This window comes from Castor canadensis, chromosome 9 (assembly GCF_047511655.1).
Source record: "Castor canadensis chromosome 9, mCasCan1.hap1v2, whole genome shotgun sequence".
Taxonomy (NCBI): domain Eukaryota; kingdom Metazoa; phylum Chordata; class Mammalia; order Rodentia; family Castoridae; genus Castor; species Castor canadensis.
The window spans coordinates 28,213,767-28,229,135 of NC_133394.1; the positions used below are offsets into that span (position 1 = coordinate 28,213,767).

Here is a 15,369-nt window from a genome sequence, read left to right on the forward strand (position 1 = left end):
ACTCAGAATGATGTTCTCCAGTTCCATCCATTTACCAGCGAATGATAACATTTCGTTCTTCTTCATGGCTGCATAGAATTCCATTGTGTATAGATACCACATTTTCTTAATCCATTCGTCTGTACTGGGGCATCTTGGCTGTTTCCATAACTTGGCTATTGTGAATAGTGCCGCAATAAACAGGGATGTGCAGGTGCCTCTGGAGTAACAGTCTTTTGGGTATATCCCCAAGAGTGGTATTGCTGGATCAAATGGTAGATCGATGTCCAGCTTTTTAAGTAGCCTCCAAATTTTTTTCCAGAGTGGTTGTATTAGTCTACATTCCCACCAACAGTGTAAGAGGGTTCCTTTTTCCCCGCATCCTCGCCAACACCTGTTGTTGGTGGTGTTGCTGATGATGGCTATTCTAACAGGGGTGAGGTGGAATCTTAGTGTGGTTTTAATTTGCATTTCCTTTAAAATTGCTAGAGATGGTGAGCATTTTTTCATGTGTTTTCTGGCCATTTGAATTTCTTCTTTGGAGAAAGTTCTGTTTAGTTCATGTGCCCATTTCTTTATTGGTTCATTAGTTTTGGGAGAATTTAGTTTTTTAAGTTCCCTGTATATTCTGGTTATCAGTCCTTTGTCTGATGTATAATTGGCAAATATTTTCTCCCACTCTGTGGGTGTTCTCTTCAGTTTAGAGACCATTTCTTTTGATGAACAGAAGCTTTTTAGTTTTATGAGGTCCCATTTATCTATGCTATCTCTTAGTTGCTGTGCTGCTGGGGTTTCATTGAGAAAGTTCTTACCTATACCTACTAACTCCAGAGTATTTCCTATTCTTTCTTGTATCAACTTAAGAGTTTGGGGTCTGATATTAAGATCCTTGATCCATTTTGAGTTAATCTTGGTATAGGGTGATATACATGGATCTAGTTTCAGTTTTTTGCAGACTGCTAACCAGTTTTCCCAGCAGTTTTTGTTGAAGAGGCTGCTATTTCTCCATCGTATATTTTTAGCTCCTTTGTCAAAGATAAGTTGCTCATAGTTGTGTGGCTTCATATCTGGATCCTCTATGCTGTTCCACTGGTCTTCATGTCTGTTTTTGTGCCAGTACCATGCTGTTTTTATTGTTATTGCTTTGTAATATAGTTTGAAGTCAGGTATTGTGATACCTCCTGCATTGTTCTTTTGACTGAGTATTGCCTTGGCTATTCGTGGCCTCTTGTGTTTCCATATAAATTTCACAGTAGATTTTTCAATCTCTTTAATGAATGTCATTGGAATTTTGATGGGAATTGCATTAAACATGTAGATTACTTTTGGGAGTATCGACATTTTTACTATGTTGATTCTACCAATCCATGAGCATGGGAGATCTCTCCACTTTCTATAGTCTTCCTCAATCTCTTTCTTCAGAAGTGTATAGTTTTCCTTGTAGAGGTCTTTCACATCTTTTGTTAGGTTTACACCTAGGTATTTGATTTTTTTTGAGGCTATTGTAAATGGAATTGTTTTCATACATTCTTTTTCCATTTGCTCATTGTTAGTGTATAGAAATGCTAATGATTTTTCTATGTTGATTTTATATCCTGCTACCTTGCTATAGCTATTGATGATGTCTAGAAGCTTCTGAGTAGAGTTTTTTGGGTCTTTAAGGTATAGGATCATGTCGTCTGCAAATAGGGATATTTTGACAGTTTCTTTACCTATTTGTATTCCTTTTACTCCTTCTTCTTGCCTAATTGCTCTGGCTAGGAATTCCAGTACTATGTTGAATAGGAGTGGAGATAGTGGGCATCCTTGTCTGGTTCCTGATTTTAGAGGGAATGGTTTTAATTTTTCTCCATTAAGTATAATGCTGGCTTTAGGTTTGTCATATATAGCTTTTATAATGTCGAGGAACTTTCCTTCTATTCCTAGTTTTCTTAGAGCTTTTATCATGAAATGATGTTGGATCTTATCAAAGGCTTTTTCTGCATCTATTGAGATGATCAAGTGGTTTTTGTCTTTGCTTCTGTTAATGTGGTTTATTACGTTTATTGATTTTCGTATGTTGAACCACCCCTGCATCCCTGGGATGAAGCCTACCTGGTCGTGGTGAATAATCTTTTTGATGTGTTGCTGAATTCGATTTGCCATTATTTTGTTGAGGATTTTTGCATCAATGTTCATTAAGGAGATTGGCCTATGGTTCTCCTTTTTGGAGGTGTCTTTGCCTGGTTTTGGGATAAGTGTAATACTGGCTTCATAAAATGTGTTAGGCAGTTTTCCTTCCCTTTCTATTTCATGGAACAGTTTAAGGAGGGTTGGTATCAGTTCTTCTTTAAAGGTCTGATAGAATTCAGCAGAGAATCCATCAGGTCCTGGACTTTTCTTTTTGGGGAGACTCTTGATTGCTGCTTCAATTTCATTTTGTGTTATAGGTCTATTCAGGTGATTAATTTCCTCTTGGTTCAGTTTTGGATGATCATATGTATCTAGAAATCTGTCCATTTCTTTTAGATTTTCAAATTTATTTGAATATAGGTTCTCAAAGTAGTCTCTGATGATTTCCTGGACTTCCATGGTGTTTGTTGTTATCTCCCCTTTTGCATTCCTAATTCTACTAATTTGGGTTTTTTCTCTCCTCATTTTAGTCAGGTTTGCCAGGGGTCTATCGATCTTGTTTATTTTTTCAAAGAACCAACTTTTTGTTTCATTAATTCTTTGTACGGTTTTTTTGGTTTCTATTTCGTTGATTTCAGCTCTTATTTTTATTATTTCTCTCCTTCTATTTGTTTTGGGATTTGCTTGTTCTTGTTTTTCTAGGAGTTTGAGATGTATCATTAGGTCATTGATTTGGGATCTTTCAATCTTTTTAATATATGCACTCATGGCTATAAACTTTCCTCTCAAGACTGCCTTAGCTGTGTCCCATAGGTTCCGGTAGGTTGTGTTTTCATTTTCATTGACTTCCAGGAACATTTTAATTTCCTCTTTTATTGCATCGATGATCCATTCTTCATTAAGTAATGAGTTATTTAGTTTCCAGCTGTTTGCATGTTTTTTGTCTTTACTTTTGTTGTTGAGTTCTACTTTTACTGCATTGTGGTCAGATAGTATGCATGGTATTATTTCTATTTTGTTATATTTGCTGAGGCTTGCTTTGTGCCCTAGGATATGATCTATTTTGGAGAAGGTTCCATGGGCTGCTGAGAAGAATGTATATTGTGTAGAGGTTGGATGAAATGTTCTGTAGACATCTACTAGGTCCACTTGATCTATTGCATATTTTAGATCTTGGATTTCTTTATTGAGTTTTTGTTTGGATGACCTATCTATTGATGATAATGGAGTGTTAAAGTCTCCCACAACCACTGTGTTGGCGTTTATATATGCTTTTAGGTCTTTCAGGGTATGTTTGATGAAATTGGGTGCGTTGACATTGGGTGCGTACAGATTAATGATTATTATTTCCTTTTGGTCTTGTTCCCCTTTTATTAGTATGGAATGTCCTTCTTTATCTCGTTTGATCAATGTAGGTTTGAAGTCTACTTTGTCAGAGATAAGTATTGCTACTCCTGCTTGTTTTCGGGGGCCATTGGCTTGGTAAATCTTCTTCCAGCCTTTCATCCTAAGCATATGCTTATTTCTGTCGGTGAGATGAGTCTCCTGTAAGCAACAAATTGTTGGATCTTCTTTTTTAATCCATTTTGTCAAACGGTGTCTCTAGCCGCCATCTTGGAATTCTACTGAAACTCTTTCAAAGATTATGAATTACTTTAGTTGCAGAGTCTATTAGCCTCTTTTTAGTCATTTTGCTTTGTTTTAGGATCACTTGACATTAGGAGTTCTCTTCTTAAATCTGTTCTCTGCAGTCTGCTAACTTCTGACTACTTGTCCTGCTCTGCATCTCCTCCATTTCCTCTGCTTCCCTTCTTGGTGCAGAAGAACCTTCTTTGGGTTCTCTCCTGGATCACTGCATCCACCTTCATGGCTTCATTAGCAGTAGATGCTGGTGCGTCTCAGATTGTGTGTCCAGGGGAGGTCTCTCTTTCACGCACTAGGTCCTGTGATTTCTGCACATTTCCCCTGAAATGTAAGCAGGAGTTTCATGTTTCATATGTCCCCATGTCCCAAGCTAACCTCATCTTCCTCCCCACACCAGATTTGCTTCTCCTCCTGCATCCCCAGATAATTAGGTGGCACCATTGTTCTCCCTGATACCCAATCCAGAAGCCTAGCACTGCCTGTGATTCCTTGACTGCTGTCTCTTCAACTCAGTTGTCTTCTAATACTTCTCAAATGTGTTCACCAGTCTCTATTTTCCACTAGGGTTGTATAGGACTCCATAATTTCTCACCTAAATTACTGTAACTTCTTCCTAACTGGTCTCTCCACAACCAGGTTGGGTCCTTCTGGTCTCTATCCAAAGCGACTTTTCCAAAACTCATTCTTGAATGGTTACTCAAAATAAAATGCAAAACCATCAGTATGAAATGTGAGACTCATAAATCTATGGTAACACTGGAATCTTTGATTGCATATTTCCTCAGATGTTCCATGATGTCTCCCAGTGGTCTTCAGATCCTATCTGAAGCTTCCACTGTAGTGTGGATCCACTCTGTTCCCTGCTATTCCAGGTGAACAGCACCACTTCTTTGGGCTCCTGTGGCACACTGTGTTGAACTTTAAGACACTGTATTGCAATAATTCATTTCCTTTTTGTTTGTTACACTCAGTATTTATGAATGGAACCTGTGATGTCTTCCCCAGATATTCTTCTTGTTTATAAGTATTTGCCATAGGTCTGGTACTATAATGTAGTAATGTTGAATGAATTAATGATTCATTCAACAACTAAGATTGGTAAAGCTTACATCCTGATCTCAAAGGAACTCATTGCCTAGTCAGAACTTTTCTAAGTACAAATAATTTTTAAAAGCCATCAGCAGACAATTATAATACAATGTGTGAGGTATTGAATTCACATTTTTAAGTAGGAAATGGTGAAATTCTAATATCTGAAGGGACTGTCTCTCAAAGATTTGTAATAGAAGTACACAAAAATGTTTGTGGTGTCCAGTCATGTCTTTTTGCATTGAGGCCTTACCATGACACTTAAGATATTCATAGTACTTAAATTTTTTGTATTGACTCTTTAAAACTTTGCCACATCTTTTGTTTTGAAAGTTTTATGAGGATTCAAAAAAAATGAAGCAGGATATATTAAATTTCTGGACATGTGTTTGTCTGGCTAAGAAGCTTGAGGACCATTGCTTATTTTTCTTTTTGTTTCTGGAACTCCTTAACAATTTCTATTATCTACTAGAGTTTCAAGTGACTATGGCCTTGGACCTTATGCTTTGTAACTAATTCAGTAATAGCAAATTTGAAAAATACAGTTTTTTCTTTCCATCCTCTATCTAAAACAAGTTAGCAGGATATAATGCATTTTTAAGAACTTGGGTCTGTTGCTGTATGTATCCTATGGAGCAAAATAATGTGATTCCTTTTGACTCAGTTACAAATGACAGTGTGTTATGGACTTTCACATTGCTTGAAGCAGTGAACACAGACATAATTCTATGATTGCAAGGACAGGATCTGTTTAATTGGGCTTAAAATGACATTCCCCAGGGCTCTTCAGTTTTGGGGTAAGGTATCCAAGGAGCTTTGTGGGGAAGCAATGGGTAGGTGGGCAGGCGCTTGGTGAAGGCCTGCAGCCCACTCTTCAAAATCATATCCGCTGCTTTATCTCCCACCTAAGAGAGGATTTAAAAAACTCATTTGAGGAAAAAATATTTTGAAAACCATTTGTTTACTTAATGCAGGAAACGTCCACGGTTGACCACTGAGAAAACCCATGAAAATAGACAGGGTTCCATATCTAGCTGCTCTTTTTACACATCACCTACAGTGCATCTTTAAGACAGTGGGGAGCAGTATGTTTATGAGGGTTAGGCTGCGTGTCCTGTTTCAGCTGTTTTCCATCAAACACTTTCAGTCCCACACGCTGTTTCCATTGTCTGATAATAGAACCTGTGAACCAGGGCCTGAAGACTGGGGAGTGTGAGTTAGAAACCTGGGGCATGGTAAGCAGCAGACTTTTAGTGCTTCTTGAGAGCCAGGGGAAAGGTTGACAACCCTGCTAGTGTCGTGGTGTTCACATCATAGTGCTAGGGCTTTCATGCCAGTAAGCTGCAGAGTTTTATAGATTTTGGCCAAAGATTGTTTCAGGTGCAAAGTAAATGTGTAAAGGTGCTGACCACTGTTGTAACTTTCCCACTCTTTGGTCTCTTACTTCGCTCTCCTGCCCTAAATAGGCTTATCCCAGGTGCAGAAATCCAGGTCATTACCATAGCAACACACAAGTAGAGGGAAAAGGAGTGCTGTTTGCTTTAACTTCATGAAGATGGAAGTGCAAGTACACATGGGGCACTTATAGGTACCACAGATGATGGTACAGAAAGCGTCTCTAAGAAACAGGAGTGGGCTTTGCTCAAGAGATCATTTGGATCTTAAGATGCAGAGAAAACAATTCTTGATGTAGGGAGTAGCTGCATCTTTTGAAACACTTTAAAAAGTTGGCAGTGTTGATGCAAAATGCTGTTTAAAAAACTTGCTTTTCAAAATTTTTTAGAGAAACTATAACTGTCAGTTTGAAAGATGGGACTCTCTTCAGCAGAGCTTGTAAAAATATCCATGGCCATATGTGAAACAGGTTTAGGGCAGTTTGTCATAAATAAATGAGTTTGTCAAATGCATGCACACACACACCCTTTTTTGCTGGCCTCAGAGGAAGAATTCCAGAGTTACAGATAAAGAAATGTTGGCATTTTTACAACACATCTCACATACAAAGACATCATACTAACATACGAATTAATTACACCTGGAAGAAAGCTAGCATTGGGGGTTCTCAGGTTTGCTGGACTTGGTGAAGGCTGGGAATCTTAACAAGTGGTTGGCGAGAGCATCGTCCTTTATTCTGTCAGCCATTGCTCAAGAAGCATCATGTTCAATAGCAACAACCTCACTTGGACAAACTGCTGTCGTTTATTTCTAATTATGAAGGCAGGAGGCATTCATAATAAGAATTGTGTTTAGTTCTACTACCCAGAGATAACCTCTGTGTCCACTTACAGTGTTTTCTCTTTCCTCTTATGCATGAGCATGCATGTTGTATATAAAAGATGTATATGTCTTGCATGTCTACACATGTACATATGCATTAAAGTTGGATACATTTCTATACATTGTACATGGGTATTAAAATTGGGATGAAGCTATGTATCTAGTTGGTCAGCTGAATTTTCACTTCACAATTCTTTGGGTGTAGGGATTTTTATATTCACATTGACTGTTCCTCAAAAGCATGACGTTTTAGTATTGTATATCAGAATTTATTGAGCTACGGTAGACTCTTGCTATTGGCTGGTGTATGGTTCAAAGAGATCTCTGTTAAGGAAAAATACACATGCTCTGGATGCAGGGAGTTCAGTGCTGTGCGGCTGAAGCCTGATTCATTTTTCCCGTCGTGCTGCCCAACTTAAGCTAAAGACATCTAGACCTCACATTTTCACTGTAGCACTTCAGTTAAGCACATTCACTTTTGTCTTGCCTTTTGGACACCCTTTACTTTTGGGGAAGTAGATTTTCACAAAATGAAAGGGAAGGAAAGACTCAGAGAGGGTCACACAATTTTTACACACGTGATGATCATAGGACTTACTGAGGACTTTTGCACATCTACTGAGCTGTGTGATCGTATGTGGGAATTTAAAGGTTTGGTTGTGAAATTTCTTTTGCTTTAAAAAAATATTCGTTTTGACCATACTTGGTCAAAACCACATGTAATTAATCTATGGATAAGGCAGGTTTAGTATAATTCCTTGTTGTTGCACATTTACAGTGTTTCCCTTTTTTGCTTTTACAAATATTATTAAATCATTGTCTTTTTGCCTTTACAATTCTTTCTTTTTTTTTGTAGTGCTAGAATTTGAACTCAGGGCCTCATGCTTATAGGCAGATTCTCTACTGCTTGAGCTACTCCACTAGTGCCCACTTTTCATTTCAAGAAATAGGATTATATTTTATAATCTTCAATGTAATGGTACTGAGATTGGATAAAATTAGATGAATTTAAGCTTTTATAGAGCCCAAACTATAGGATATTCAGGAGAAAGTTTGAGACATAATTATTTCAGTTACCTTTTCAGTAACTGCATTCTGGATGGGTTTTAAGGGGTTCAGAATTAAACCTCATTTTCCTGTAAGTGCTTCAAGGTTTCTAACATTGTGTGATTGCCCAATATGTAACAGATATTTGTCGTGAGAGATAGTGTCATTGTAAACTGAGTTCTTCTTTATCCTATTATTTATTTCTCATTACTGTTTTCAGAGATATCTGAGACCCTCTTGACACCCAATTCCTATCTGTGAAACGGCTTAGAGAGCTTAATCCCTGGCCCACTCTGGGTCAGGGATGCTGGAATAGCATTTCATCATACCATAACCTCACTGAACAAAGGAAAAGGAAAAGATTTAAGAGAAAACAAAATTCCTACACGGTGCATAAGTGCATTCTGTTGAGTGGTGGATAGTCAACAAATTTTGCTTCTATTGCGTTTTGAACTATGTGTGGTATGTGGCTGTTTTTTTGGCCATATCCTGCAGCAACTAATGACGCTAAGTAAGGTAAAAGGTAAGTGAGAGTCTTTACCCTCCTTTTCTGTCTCTTTCTCTCCGCCTCTGTGTGGATGTGTACGTCTTGTTTCAAACCTGTGACTTGGTTCATTTCAGTTATTTGTAGCATTTACAGATATTTAATGCATTTAATGCTTCAGAGTTTGTCATATGAAACCATTGGGTGCTCTTTAGTGTTAAGTCATAGCAAATTATCATCTTTTCAGGTTGATTTTGTGGAGTGTTAAATGCTATTTAAATTTTCCTTAGATATGAAGCCATTTATTTTTCTCCTAATCACTTAAAATAGCATGAACTAATCAACTAGAGTTTTTCTTCTTTTTATGAGCACACCAGTCTACCTCTGACTCACGTGCATGTTTCTGCCTTTAGGTCAGTGAGAATTTTTCCCAGCCATGTTTTCTTTTTTTTCCTTCATTCCTAATTTCTCTCAGGAACAAATGGCAGCATAGTTAAGCATTAGAAACTTGTCGCTGAAGGTGCTAACCTAAACATCAGTGCCAGGATATGACTGAGACTTAATAGACTAATTAATTTGTCTACTGCACTCTGACCTGGGAATTGTGTACAATGGGCTATACTTACAGAACTGAAAGCCTGGGACCCAGGTAGAGAAAATGCAACTTTTGTGTGCTTTATACTTCAACATGCAATCAATACTGGGTTCTTTTAGAAAATAGGCTCTGAAAGTGGAAACTTACTCCATCACATGTTTTTAAAATTAGGATACTGTAAAGATTTTGTGTACCTTTTTGTTTCAGTTTTCTTCATTTATGTTTTACAGTATTATCAAATAAAACCCTCACATTGCTTGATCTAAGATGGATATACTGCTGACTTCCAGAAGAGCACAATTATGTAAAATACCACAGTTTCAGCATTATCTTTCTGATATAATGTGTTGTCATAATAACCACTGCATCTCTCAGGAAAAAATATGAGCTTGAAGCTTGAAAGATATTTTGAAAGTGTTTGTGTTAATAAATTTCTCAGTATGGTATTTGTGCTTCTTTTAGCAACAAGATTGGTTTTGTTTCCTTTTCTTTTTCTTATTTTTCCATTTTAGAGGTAGTTTAAATGTATTTAATGGGCAGTTAACATTTGAAAGCCACAGAACTCATACATTGGACAGACGCTGAGTTGAATACATCTTTTCAAATAAGCCTGTCAATTTATGGGATCTGTACCTCTCTGGATCTTGTGTACTGAATAAATTCTTTCTTGTTAGGATTTTATTACAACACAGTTGTAGTATTTCAGTAGCTTGTGGATTTGGAAGCATTCATTAGACGACCAAATATGGGTTGAGTTTATTCTTCTAGGCACTGTTGATGAAGTGGTTCTGCTGTGGCTTGCATGGTGGAAGTCACACACAGAATAAACACATAATAATACAACTTAAGACAAGGCTGTGCAACAAAAAGTAAAACTGAGTGAAAGGATGTGTGTGTGGTGTGTGTGTGTGGCTTGTGTATGTGGTGTGTCTAGTGTGTGCCATGTATGGTGTGTGTGGTGCTATAAGTAGCCACAGGATTCAGGAACTGGCTTTCAGGGAGGTCATCACAGAGTTGAGAGCTGAGCGAGCAGTGAGCCTCTAGGTCCTTGTGATCTCATTGGCAGTCACTTCACCTGAAGGAAAGAATATGCAAGATTTCATATATTTCTCCTTATAGGCATGAGGCCGGAGGCAGAGTAGATACTGAGAGAATGTTAGCAGGATGAACAAAATAGGCAAATAGGTATATGACTAAGGAGGAAATAATAACCTATGTAAAGTTACTGTTTCACTCCAGTAGTGGAGTAAAAGGTTTAGGTTTTATTATTTTGTTGTTATTAAAGTATAATGTGAGCCTCAAGTTAGATTTTTTTCCCCCCTGCACTTGTTTATTTGTTTTCTCTTCTAGGTTTCAAAGTGAGTAAGAGTCTGGATGTACCTGAAGTGAATGTCTCTTATATAAATCAAGTAAGAAAACACTGCTTTTATTGCAGCATTTTATACTACAGATATCAGTGGCATATTTATCTGGTTAGCCTTCTAAATCTGGTCAGATTTGCTATGATATTATACCACATATAAATTAAATCAGTGGTGTCAAGGGAAAAATAAAATGAATTTGTATGTCATCTTTGCTGAGACAGTTTGCCTAATGTTTAACCAGATCACATAAAAGTAAGGTGTTAAAGCAGTCATCTGAATTCCAGAGGTTGAGGAGTTCCAAGTAAAGGTAAGAAGTCAAGTGGTGTAGAGGCCAAGCAGTATCTGTAGATGAACTTTTCATACCTGTTTCAAAAAGAAAGCATGAGGAACAGGTATGTTTTAGCCTCTTCACTTTGACAAGTTTGTTTTGGGGGGCGGGCAGGGAGTTGGAATTTTGTTATCTCTGAACACATGACATTTGAAAGACATTCCAAGATCATGGGTAGATAAACACTTTCCAGTTTAGGTTGTAAACAACTCTTGGTTTCTTTCTTCTTTTTTATACATTGAGATGTGTAGTTTTAAAGAGAGAGAGAGAGAAAAACAACTTATTCAACTAAGAATACACTTGACTTCCAGTAAAGATTTGTGCTGACTGTTGCTCAGAGTGCTTTCCGTGACTCTCTTCTCACTCAGTTTTCAACTACGCCATGCTTGAAGTGGTCATGACTCCATTCCCTACATCACTAGCTGAGATCCTCATCATTTCTCTGTTAGACTCCAGTGTAGCTTCTTAACATCTGTCCATTTTTTCTTCTTTCCAAATTGCCTACTGTGGAGAATGGATTATGAGAAGCCTATGAGAACTGGATATAAGCAAGGTGAGATGCGGCTCACCTGCTTTTCTGAGATTGGCACAGACCCAGAAGCAGAACAGCTGCATCTCCTAAGTTGTTTACGTTCAGAGAAGCAGGAACACAGGTTTCTCCTGCAACAATGTCATGCTCCTCCCCGAGAACCACTGCTCCACCAACCTGTTTACCACCGAGTATAAAAGACCCCTGAAGGAGGAAGAGAGGTTTTTGCCTGAGGTTTTTGCTTTTGCTTTGGGCTTTTGCCTTGGGACATGAGGTTTTTTGCCTTTGGCTTTTGCCTTTTTGGTGTGGGAAGCGTTTGGAAGGGAAAAGAATTGCTAGAGGAGAATTGCTAAAGGGGAATTGCTAAAGAGGGGTTAATAGAAAGTCTGCATGGAGAATTTTAACATAAGGTTTAGAAAAGCTAAGCTAAAGAAAAGCTAAAGAGAACAGTGCAAATCTAAGGACCAGGACTTTAAGAGTTCTGCATATGCGGTTTTTAGGAACAGCTGTTGTTTGCAAGTCTGAGCACCAAGGCTTTATTTTTTATTATTCATTTAGTCACATGTGCATAGATTGTTTGGGTCATTTCTACCCCCTGCTCTCCACCCCTGCTCTCTCCCCCTCTCTCCCTCTCTTCCAGGCAGAACCTGTTCTGCCCTTATCTCTGATTTTTTGAAAAGAAGACATAAGCATAATAAGAAAGACAAAGCGTTTTTGCTAGTTGAGTTAAGGATAGTTATACAGAGATATTCCTAACATTGCTTTCATGTTCTACACTTTCACATGTTACAACCCAAGTTGATTCATCTCTAACTGATCAAGGTCAACATGAGAAGGGGATCAGGAACCAGTGCACTGAGGCTTTAAGAAAGCTAAAGAGAGTGGGGCAGTGCAAGCCTGGGGGCAAAAGACTTTAAGAGAGATTAACAGCTAAGAAAAACATGGGACAGAGTGAGTCTAAGGAAAGAGGTTTGAAGTGAGATTTTTAAAGAAGACTTTAGAAGCAAGGTTTTAAAGAGCTGTAAAGGAGTTAGTCCTTAAAGAATAAAGATAGAGAAAAGAAGCAATGAGGGTTGTGTATCTCCACCTGAGCGCCCAACACACCTGATCCCACTTTCTGTCTATTCTGTGTCTTTTCTGAATCTCCAGTTGCCCCTGGTTAGCCCCAGTTAGGTTCAGTAATAACCAGGAGCAAGAGAAAGCTTGCTCCAACAAAGGAGGGAGAAAGAAAAAGCTCCCTCCAGCCTACCATTTAATCAGCAGAATTGATCTCTGATCCTATCACCTTCTATGAAGTGACCCCTAGACCTTTAGGATTGGGGAGATATGGCCTATGGAATATGGGGCTCTTCAGCTCATTGGGTTTTTGCCTGCCATTCTTACCTTGTCACTTGTCACTGTCTTTTCTATATCCACACTTTAGAACCTCTGCATTTTTCATAATTCCTAATTACATCTCTTGCTCATGCAATCATGATTCTATTTCTTTGCATTTTCCATTCCCTCTTTCTTGAATGCCATTCTTACCTCTTCTTTTGTTTACTTGGCAAATTTTAATTCATCCTTCATGATTCTATTTAAAGGAAGCATATCTTTCATTGTTGTACCTTCCCTGAAAGAGTTAGGCACTTCCTTTCTGTCTTCCCTAATGTCTGCAATAGTGCTCCATTTTTATTCTCAATAACCACCTTTAAATACTTGTTTACATAGCTTTCTCATAATGCTTTTGATACCTTTTATGGACAAACACTGCCTTTTGTTTTTCTCTTAATCCCTATCCCTCAGCAAATGAACTAGAAGGGAGTTAATTGTCACGTGTAGAATGAATCAACTATCTGCTCCACGTGATTATAACCAGGCAACTTGTAGTGTGGGATGAAACATATCAGAATATGATAAGTTCCTGTTCTCACTAACATTGTGATTTCATTTGGTGTACAAGAGTTAAGCACATAAAATGATGCAGACCACAAAATATAGCATAGTATACAAGTGAATTATTTGCATTTGAAAAGATTATACATTTATACACATAATTCATACACACTGTGGATGAGAAATGGCAAATACCAGTTTACGTCATTAGATTGGCTTTGTGGATTAGATCAGAGTTCCTATGGGGTGGAGTGGCAGGGAGGGGAAGCTGAGGTTGGAAGTGGCGCCATGGGCAGAGAAATTAGCAAAGGTGTGGTTCTTGGTTGGGGTGTCCTCCTTATGCTTGTGTTGCCTATCTTATTTTCACCAAATGTTTGATAATTTACTTAGGTTTAATATACTAAATGAAAATGCCAAAGAGGAAGTAGAATGATTGACAACTAGAAGAACCTTATTTGACATAAAGATTTCCAGCTCTTTTTTTTCCTGTCAGTACTGGGTTTTGAACTCAGGGCCTCATGCTTGTCCTCAGGCAGGTGCTCTAACACTTGAGTCATGCTCCCAGCCCTTTTTTGTCTCTGTTATTTTTCAGGATCCTGCTGCCTCTGCCTCATGTGTAGCTGGGATGACAGGTTCATGCCACCATGCCCAGATAATTCTTTTTTTAATTGTTCATTCATTTTTTAGTAGGATATATTTGTTGTACAGTTGTGATTCATTGTGACAATTCCAAATATGCTTATATTGTACATTGGTTAGATCACCCCCACCGTCTCTCTCCCTGCACACTCTCCCTGTCTCACTTAAAGCTATTGCAAGAGGTTTCTTTGTTTTTTGTGTAGGTATATGAAGTCCACAAACTATATTTCCTCACCTTCATCTCCTTTGTTCGCCCTCCTGCCTCCCACTAGTATCCCCCCCATTGTGTCTGTTTTATAGTCCTTTTGTTATTCATCTCTAGGTTGATGTTCAGTCCGGTTTCTCAATGTATCCACACCATGAATGTACTTTACTTTGGTCCATTCAACCCCTTCTATTACTCTCCCTTACCCCTTTACCTTCCATCCCTCCCCCTTTCAACAGCTTTCAATATACATCCTTCTAGTTATGTTTTATGATATTGTTGATGCTCTGTCATTCTCTTTTCCTTTCCCTCCTTCCCTGAGTTCCATGGAGTAGTTCCACTATTACAAACATGTAATGGAATTTATTATTGGACCATGTTGAATTGATAGCTTTTCACAGATAGCAAAATAGTACCCTTAGGATGCTTTGGATTCTGAAGCACTTCAAAAAAAGTTATAATAATGTCTTATACTTACTGAATACTGAGCCCTCTTGAAAAGCAGGTTACATTTCCACAAAATCCCATTTATACAGCAACCCTACATGGAAGGGAAACGTGGGCACAGAGAGGTCCATGAGTTTTTTCCCAAAATCCCACAGTCTGATTCCAAGATCTGAACGCTGAATCACTGTATCACTTCTGCATTTGGCAAAAAAACAAAAACAAAAACAAAAAAAAAAAAAAGAAAAACAACTTCTTAGGGCTGTGATATCCTAAATGTGGATCACCAGCATTTAGCAAAGTATTATGGATCCTGGTGATTTAAAAAGAGGTACAGTTACAAATTTAGAAATATCCCACACTTATGCTTTGTTCTGGAATTAATGTTACATCTTCTGTATTAACCCAATACTGTGTGAATTAAAACTAAGGCAATAACTAAACTCTTCAATACAAGTTTAATACTTTTTGAAAATCTGACGGTGTGTGATGTCATGGAGTTGGTTACTACAACTTATAGAAAATAGCCTGAAGGGCCTATCATCTGTACATATTTGGAACTTTTCCTGGACTAATGTAGTGTGTTTGATTTTGTCATTCGTGACATTCATAAATTGTTTTTAATGAAAGGTCCAAAACAAACTGAGAACTAACTAAATCTTTGTTGTCTTACTGTAGCTTTCTCATTTTGTCTCAAATCCTTTATGGAAGCAATTAGGCAGAGGTGACATATTACCAACAAAATTCAGGAATCTATA

At 37.9% G+C, this 15,369-nt stretch overlaps 1 protein-coding gene across 3 annotated transcripts in view; it reads left to right on the forward strand.

Annotated features, from left to right (window-relative positions):
• Window positions 1–15,369, forward strand: part of Bmpr1b (bone morphogenetic protein receptor type 1B) — a 312,069-nt gene that overhangs the window by 83,048 nt on the left and 213,652 nt on the right. Inside the window, exon 1 of one of the 3 annotated variants that reach the window (XM_074041401.1) lies at window positions 10,618–10,636. The exons of the other annotated variants lie outside the window; for them this stretch is intronic. The gene's annotated coding sequence lies outside the window, so the exon portion shown is untranslated. Of the gene's footprint in view, window positions 1–10,617; window positions 10,637–15,369 lie in introns of those variants that run through there. 3 annotated transcript variants of the gene reach the window in all.